General features: G+C 43.5%; 1 long non-coding RNA gene across 1 annotated transcript; it reads right to left on the bottom strand.

Annotated features, from left to right (window-relative positions):
- Nucleotides 1–1,117: 1,117 nt before the first annotated feature.
- LOC138957677 (uncharacterized) lies at nt 1,118–6,717 on the bottom strand. Its single transcript, XR_011453129.1, has 3 exons — nt 6,331–6,717; nt 5,094–5,380; nt 1,118–2,126 (listed from the first exon to the last, which is right to left on the bottom strand). It is a non-coding gene; the product is annotated as an uncharacterized lncRNA (long non-coding RNA).
- Nucleotides 6,718–7,118: the final 401 nt, after the last annotated feature.

Genomic DNA, 7,118 nt, shown 5'->3' with positions numbered 1-7,118 from the left:
GCTCTCATTTTTCAACCAAATTGCTTGACATTTTGGTCAAGTAATCTCCGACGAAGCCCGGACTTCGGTATTGCATTTCAGCTTGGTGGCTTAAAAATTAATTAATGACTTTGGTCATTAAAAATCTGAAAATTGTAAAAAAAATATTTTTTTATAAAACGATCCAAATTTACGTTCATCTTATTCTCCATCATTTTCTGATTCCAAAAACATATAAATATGTTATATTTGGATTAAAAACAAGCTCTGAAAATTAAAAATATAAAAATTATTATCAAAATTAAATTTTCGAAATCAATTTAAAAACACTTTCATCTTATTTCTTGTCGGTTCCTGATTCCAAAAACATATAGATATGATATGTTTGGATTGAAAACACACTCAGAAAGTTAAAACGAAGAGAGGTACAGAAAAGCGTGCTATCCTTCTCAGCGCAACTACTACCCCGCTCTTCTTGTCAATTTCACTGCCTTTGCCATGAGCGGTGGACTGACGATGCTACGAGTATACGGTCTTGCTGCGTTGCATTGCGTTCAGTTTCATTCTGTGACTTCGACAGCTACTTGACTAAATGTTGTATTTTCGCCTTACGCGACTTGTTTTCTTTTACATTTAGTCAAGTTTTGACGAAATGTGTTAGCGTAGACCGGGAATCGATACGAGGGTGTGGTGTATGTATGTGTGCATGTGTGTGTGTGTGTGTGTGTGTGTGTGTGTGTGTGCGTGCGTGCGTGTGTGTGTGTGTGTGTGTGTGTGTGTGTGTGTGTGTGTGTGTGTGTGTGTGTGTGTGTGTGTGTGTATGTGTAGAGAGATTCCAAGAAAACTACTGGACAGATCTTCGTGAAACTTGACATGAAAGTTCCTGCGGGTAATATTCCCTGACTTTTGTTTTTTTAATAAATTTGCGTCTTTGATGACGTCATATCCGGCTGTTTGTGAAAGTTGAGGCGGCACTGTCACGCCCTCATTTTTTGATCAAATTGATTGAAAGTTTGGTCAAGCAATCTTTGACGGCCACAGAGCTAAATTAAGCGTTGCCAGCACGAGAAAGTAGAGCTACATCAGCCGCGCGCCGATGTTGGCTTTTAAAACATACATCTACATCAGCTTACCTTGGGGGATCCAGAGAAATCAGCGTCCCAAGAGATGACAGGTAGTCCCAGAGTCTGCGCCAGGTCCAGCACGTAAGTGTTGGCGTCAGGTCTCCGTCGGATCCAGTGAGGGTTGTTGATGATGACCAGGGTCACTGTGGGGCTGCCCAGAACGTCCGAGCACACCGCCCTCAGTATCTCCATAGGGTCGTCGAAGCGGAGAAAAGTCACATTATGCGACGGATCGAAGACGTCGAACACCTTTCCGTATTGAAAGTTCCGCTTGAAGGGCAGGAAAGACGGGACGAAGACGGCCTCGAGCTCCCTGGATGCCGTGAAATGGTCCGGGATGATAGCGTGAAGGTGCACTTTGGTTTTGGAGGAACACGGTTGAGTGAATAGACACAGGAGGACCACTACTACAAGAAGCGGAGTCCAGTTCTGTAGTAAGTTCATCAGTCCTTTTTCTATGAGCCGAGAGGAACACAGCCCCCTGCGGGTGTTGGCTGCTCCTTTCATGATCGTTAGCCGAGTATTGTCGTTACGATCCTATAGCAGCTTTCCTTTTTTCCCTTCACCGTCCGTTACTTCCCCAAACGCTGCAGGCTACGACGGTGCGACGCTCCCCTCCTCGTGGTGGGGACAACATGACAGGGGAAGTAATTCAATGAAAGGGCTGGAGTAGCTGCGCCTGGATGAGCAACAGACTCAGCAGAAGCATTCGGTTCTATTCTTCACAAACAGCGAGTAGATTTTTGTTCAGAAGTCGTAACTGTAAGTATATTACGACTGCTGTACGACAAATACACTAATTCACAAGAGAGTTGCACTCGTTATTGGTATAAAAACTTTTTTTTTCCTCTGGATATCCACGCTTAGGGTCGTGCTGTTACATCTCACAAAGTGTTGCTTTCAAAGATTTTTTTCACACTGGCTGTTGTTGCACATCAAGGGGTTCTAGCGTTTCTGTGATGAGATTGCACTCTCCCGCCAGTGCGCCGAGCGTGTCGCAATGAAAATGTTTCTCTGGAGAAGCTGTGGAAGACAAACGGATATCAGAGGGTGTTTTATTATGTATTGATAAAAACATGTTTTGGTTTCAAAATGGTGTTTTTGCAAGTAAATCAAATCGATGTGTGTGTGTGTGTGTGTGTGTGTGTGTGTGTGTGTGTGCTTGTGTGCGTGCGTGCGTGTTTGCGTGCGTGCGTGCGTGTGTGTGTGTAAGCGGGTGTGGGTGTGGGTGTGTGTGCGTGCGTGCGTGCGTGCGCGCGGTCAAAAGTTTTCAACCCGCATAAGGACACGTAAGTGACCTGCGAGCCTGAGAGTATCAATACAGACGAAATGCTATCCAATAAAAAAAACCCAGGCATTACCGATTGCTACAGAGCTTCCATGGTAGTACTTTTGGTTGAAAAACACATAAACGTCCAATCTGTACGTTGCCAACTTAGACCAAAACCGTTCTGATATTTCGCCAACTCACCTTATTAACAGTGCTAGTTCTACCTCATTTCTATACAACTGTCGCAAATAGACAATACTCAGTACTGCATGCAGCATGCATATATTCGCCGTCCCTCCTGCTTTCATTTGTCAGTAAATGAAATATCGTTTACAAAAGAGTAAATGAGGTATCAAGGGCTGTAAATAAACCCCAATGTGTGTATGTGTCATTGAGAAGAATAGAAGATAATTAATGCAAAAAACGTGTGGAAATAAGATGTCGAATGCCAGCTGTTACTTAATGTTGACACACTTGAAACTCACATTGCTCTGCACAATACTGCAAAGGGAGAGAGGAAGAGAATCTGAGACAAAGAAAGCTTATGATTGGGATCTGCACAACACACACACACACACACACACACACGCACACACACACACACGCACACACACACACACATACACACACACACACACTCACACACACACACACACCGTGGCACACACACAGGAGACAGATAAACACAGATTGAGGCTGTAAGAGGAAAAATCAGAGAAACAGAGAGAGTAAGAGAGAGACAAACACACACTGACAGAGAGAATCAGAGAGAGACAGAAAAGACTGTAGTATTAGACTGAAAGATTGTGTTTCTCCTCGCCAGCTTGCGTCCGCTTTTACATAATACATTTGTTACGGTTCCGTTCTCACACAAACAGTAACTCCGTTGATGGTAAACTCTGTAAGGGTGCACGGAACATTAACTCAACAAAGGTTATGAGTGACTTTAGGTGAAGCCAGCATAATGGCAGCTGCCACGACAGTATCCCAGTTCATACATTTGCTAAAAGGACTACCAACGGTCGCAGCTGATCCGGCTTTAACTCGGATAGGATACCCGCACTCAGAGCTACTGTGCGCTACTAACAGTTGCAAATGACCTGAAACTCAGATAGCAAACCTGCATTCTGATGCTAAGCACTGCCAACTGTCGCAACTGATTTTAAACTCACAAACCTGCATTCAGAGAACTTCTAGGTCTTGCAAGGTAGCGCCCTTCTACACTGTACTGACCAGCGAGCCGGACAAGGAAAGCTCAGAAAATGATTGACCAAAGAGTATTTGCTTCCTCACAGGCCTCTAAACGTGTATGGGACATTATGATTAACTGATGTTGCGGTAAAAACTCCGAGTGAGAAACAATGTTGACTGCCAGTGAGGGAAGATGAGGGGAGGCGTTAGCATTGAGGGTGAGAAAGAGGCGGGAGGCCGGGGGTGGGGGTGGGGGGGGGGGGGATTGCTTAATTGTTTCTATACATAATTACTCATACCAATGCACAGCTGTTATTAATACACATCCTAGTCCATAACACAGTTTATTGGAAACAGCTGGTGGTCCTTCTTTTTCTGTAATTTTTCATTGTAGACTATTCTGTTTTCACGTGTGTGTGTGTGTGTGTGTGATTTGTATGTTAAAAGGAGTAGTAATTCAACTTTTGCAGATACGGAAAGAAAGATCTAAAGATGAAAAGTCTACTTCAACAAAGCTGGCTGCACGAAGCTTTGACACTGCATTTTCGGCAACCAGACTTAGCAAAGAGTTCGCGAAGTCGACTTTGGGCTCAATTAAAGACAGACTTTAGAAGTCCTGAAACAAAGACCAATTAACAATAACGTAGTCGGCATAAAATTCCAAGAACAATACGAGATAGCTAAGCTTTTCTCACCCAACCCCCTTTTTTTTTTTTTTAGATATATACTTTAACTTGTGTGGTCTTGGGTTCTGGATGGGCTAATCATACTTTTCACGTGGTTGAAAACTGCGCGTCGCTCAATACGCTGCTGTGTATCAACCATTCACTAGTTGTAGACCAAGCTGTCATCATCAGACACCTAATTAAGTTGAGCATACACACAGCGTATAGCACATATATATGAAAACCTTATGTTCATGTGAAAATCAATGACATTCTGTCTGTTTCACTCATACGCTGATAGATCAAACGCTAACATCAGCCTGTTTCACCTTCAAATTTTGACGAGGCCGTATTCCCTTTTTCGTGTGTTTTGTTTCTTTGTTTGTTTGCTTGTCTGATTTTGTTTTGTTTTGTGGTGAGGTTTATTTCATCGTGTGTGTGTGTGTGTGTGTGTGTGTGTGTGTGTGTGTGTGTGTGTGTGTGTGTGTGTGTGTGTGTGTGTGTGTGTGTGTGTGTGTGTGTGTGCGTGTGTGTGTATGTGTATGTGTGTGGGTGCGTGCGTGCGTGCGTGCGAGCGTGCATGCGTTCGTGTACGTGTGTGTGTGTGTGTGTGTGTATGTGTGTGTGTGTGTGTGCGTTTGTGTGTGTGCGTGCGTGTGTGTGTGTGCGTGTGTGTGTGTGTGTGTGTGTGTGTGTGTGTGTGTGTGTGTGATAATCAATGTCAATAGAAAAAATAAGAAAAAGCATAATGACTAAACACTTCTAAACAAATTCTGCGCGAGAAAGCTAACCATTCCCCAACTCAGCGGTGAAAACGTCACTTATGATATAAACCAACACTATGTAAGAGCACAAACCACTCACCAATTCAGCGTTGATTATTTCCCATCACAGATGATATTCACAATATTATAAGAAGTATCGGCGAGAGACAGCTTGCCTCCTCGTCACTGTTTACCGGCAACAGAGTCACATGATATGACACCCGACATGAACCAGTTGTCATAGAATCATGGTATACGTGAGTGTTGTTTTTCAGCCTTGCTGTGAGACTGGCGAACTCTTCATAAATGTGTGACAACAGTAGAACACAACATCCAACATGGACCAACCTTCACAGAATCGTGATAATCGTCGGGGCATTATTGTTCCTGTTCCAGACGAAAAAGGATACAGACCTCCAGAGTAAACGACAACCAAAGGACATTTAACATTAACTGATCTTCACAGAACCATGGTAAAAGTAAGGGCGTAGTTTTTTCGGTTCCAGACAAAAAAGGAACCAGGCCTCCAGAGTCCAAAGTAGATGCTCCGACGGATTAGATGGAAGACACACCAAAAGCGATCAAAGGGTGACATTTCAAAGTGTCTTCACTCATTTGCATGTCAACCTAGATCCCCGAATTGCTGACTTAAGTCCATTAGATTGTAAGTAACGGTTTCCAGGAGTGTGCCTTAAAAACCGCGAGGTCGGATTTGCATTTGCCACTTAATAATTCTGTTCATTTGCATCCGGTGCGGTAAGTTCAGCGTCCATGCTCAGAGTGTTTGGTTGCATTTCTTGGGGACAGTCTGAAGGCAAGGGAACAGTCGCTAGCCTTTCATTCACTCACAACAATAAGAATGGAAATTAAGAGTTTAGACGACTTGTTATCTCGTTCTTCCGTTATTTCGTAACACCGCTATCGTGGCTTTACTTTCTTTCTGCATTTCTGTCAGTCTCTGTGTTTGTTCCTGTCTTGTTTTTATTTAAGAAACAAAAGCTTCTCGAGCAAGGCGTTTTTAGCATTCTTTGAAGATTTTAATTATCGGTGGATGTGACGTACTCATAAGAACAACCTCTTTTACAAAGATGGTAACGAGAGAGTGCCTTTGTTATTACGCCAAAAAAGTTCCTAAACCTTTCTTAGTTATTTAAATCCAGAAAGAGATCCTTTTGACAACAGTCTTAGTTTAAACACAGGTAGCAATTTTGTCACCGCGTGACGTAGCTGGACTATTTACGGATATATTCTGTGACGACATTGTTCTTTTCTCCATTGAAGTTCAGGAGGAAACAAAATAAAACAAAGATGATCTTACAAACAACTAAAACACTCACAACAAGCCTGAGTCTCTCCGCTCCTAAACCGTCGTCGATTATTAAGCCATTAACACACAGCATCCACCCAGTCCAAAAACACACAGGACACCAAAGGCGAGAGGAGTTTTAACTACAGAACAGCGCTGTAAGGGCTGCTGAATATCCCCCAACACTGTGGCTGCATGATCCTCCAGTGAAGTCAAGTGGCGAAGAAACGATCAAGCCAGCAGCTTCTGTTGCGCTACCAGTTCCCGTTGGCCACTGGCTGTATGTATGGCAGAGGATCCATCCCTTCTTTCACCCTCCTCTGTCTCTGTCTCTGAGCCCCCTGTAGTTTAGCCCGTCTACGCTGTTTTGCTGCTATTCTCTCAGGATTATGCGGCAAGTTTCGTCGCTTTCAGTAACTGTTCTACCACCTCCTGTATTGCAATATTTTGGCCCTGTAGCCTACACAGCTATTCTTGTAGGCACGTTGTATCGTTCTGGTGTTAACTGTTCAGGCTCGCGTGTGTGGTGTGGTGTGTGTACAGTTATTTTTTGTAGTGGTGTTTTGTCTCGCTGTGTACTTGTGTATCTGCCTGCTGTTCAATGATACTACTTTTGTTGTCATGCCTTTTGGTTCTGTTTCTATATGTCTCGTTCCTTTGGTTTCAGTTTGTTGGTTAGTTGGTTGGTTGGTTGGTTGGTTGGTTGGTTGGTTGGTGAGCAGGTAGGTGAGGGTTTGGTTGGCTTCCTGTTCTAAGTTTGCACATATCAACGGTCGGGTGTGTTATAAACAAATCTGTCGAATTTTCATTGCCCGGTGT

The sequence above is a fragment of the Littorina saxatilis genome, unplaced genomic scaffold, assembly GCF_037325665.1.
Source record: "Littorina saxatilis isolate snail1 unplaced genomic scaffold, US_GU_Lsax_2.0 scaffold_2990, whole genome shotgun sequence".
In the NCBI taxonomy this organism is placed as follows: domain Eukaryota; kingdom Metazoa; phylum Mollusca; class Gastropoda; order Littorinimorpha; family Littorinidae; genus Littorina; species Littorina saxatilis.
The sequence above is the reverse complement of the archived record's forward strand: the minus strand, read 5'-3'. Positions and strand labels throughout refer to the sequence as shown.